Genomic DNA, 1,640 nt, shown 5'->3' with positions numbered 1-1,640 from the left:
CATTGTGCCATACACTTGGTTTGTTTATAACGGAACGTGAAGAATCCTATATTTTATGTGTGTTACTTCTATCTCGTACCTCATTCTCAGATTACCCAATAATGTAAAAAGCCAGTACAGGGTGTAAATGAACAGAGGACTGGATGGATCCTGCTTGCTTTATTACCCAAACAGTACTTTTTTTCAACAGTTTATTCCACATCTGTGTTTGTGCAAATGCACAGGTCTGTTTTCTGCTATTTCAGGTAGCAGCTCCAACTGCTAACTCTCTCCCTTTATTACTTCACAGTTGCTGTGTAAGTTCTCTACTCTTTTTCCCTATTCCCCTTCAATTTTTCCCTTTGTTTCAGGGAATCCTACAGCATCTGGAGGGGAGGGTTGAATGGTCCTTGGTAATCCCAGGCTCACATATATAAGCTCCATAGTTCTGTCTGCACACCACAACAAAAGTATACCTTATTAATGAAAATCGAATGCTTAATGTAAATCCATCTCAGTCTTTAATGAAATACATACATACTGAGTTTATTAAGTATATTAAGCCTTTAGACAGTGCGCTATAAAAGTCACAGTGTGTGGGAAGTGGGAACCTTTTTTAATTTAATACTGTGTGTATGCTATAGTGTTGCTAACTTTTGAAAACTTCTTCAGGAAGTGCAGTTTGAGATGCATGTTTAGCATAAGAGCCACATAATAATTCTTCCATATCCATGGCCATCACTTGGATATCTTCTCTATTCAAATGCTCTTCTCCAGTAAATCTAAACAAGAAAAAAATCTGAGAAAAAGGGAAAAAAGTTAATGTTATGATAAAACGTTTGCAAACAATTGTTACTTGTATATTTAGGCACCCATGGGGCTTTTTTGGTTCCCCGCTTATATAGAAGGAGCAGTGTGAGTGAAGAGGATAGCAATTGGAGGTGGAGGAGTTCTGCAAGTACTCCTTCAGGAGGTTTATGCTGTTTGTGTCCCTGGCCCCTCCCCATACAGCATCTCTGGCCTTGCTGGGGTCCCCAGGACAGCGGTGAGCTCCCTAGGACACACAGGTAATTGGTGGCGGGAAGATACATAAGCAGCACTGCTTTCAAGAGGGAAGGCAGAGCCTAACATTTCAGAGATGGCTGAAGTCACGTCAGTCTCTTTTCCGAACTGAATCGCTGAAATTCTGGTGCTCGTAAACCATTATTCCCTTTCTGCACGCAACCTGAATTAATTCAGAAGCACAGTTGTCTGATTAATTAATTCTGAAGCACTGTTTTGCTAAAAACGTTTTTTAGTAGTAACTCAGATTATGCCCTGTTTTTGCCTGAAAGATGCTGTCGATGACTGGAAGAAAAATCAGTTCTCAATTGCTAGCAAACAAATGATGAAATATTTTTTACAAAAACATACTAAATAAAAGAAAACATTACTGCTTACCCCTTCAGTAAGAGTTTAGTTCATGGTCTGGATCTTCCAGAAAAGATAGAATATTGTATTTCAAAAGAAAATAGTTTGCAAAACAAACCAGTCTACTACAATGGAGAAATGCAGAAAAAGCTGCCAGAAATGCTATTCTCTTTGTGCAATCTTAACAAAAATAGCAGCTGTGTGTGCCTGTATGGAGAGTGGTATGATGAAAACTCTGAGAAACACTCAAA

Source organism: Balearica regulorum, chromosome 4 (assembly GCF_011004875.1).
Source record: "Balearica regulorum gibbericeps isolate bBalReg1 chromosome 4, bBalReg1.pri, whole genome shotgun sequence".
NCBI lineage: Eukaryota > Metazoa > Chordata > Aves > Gruiformes > Gruidae > Balearica > Balearica regulorum.
This window is presented reverse-complemented; position numbering follows the sequence as displayed.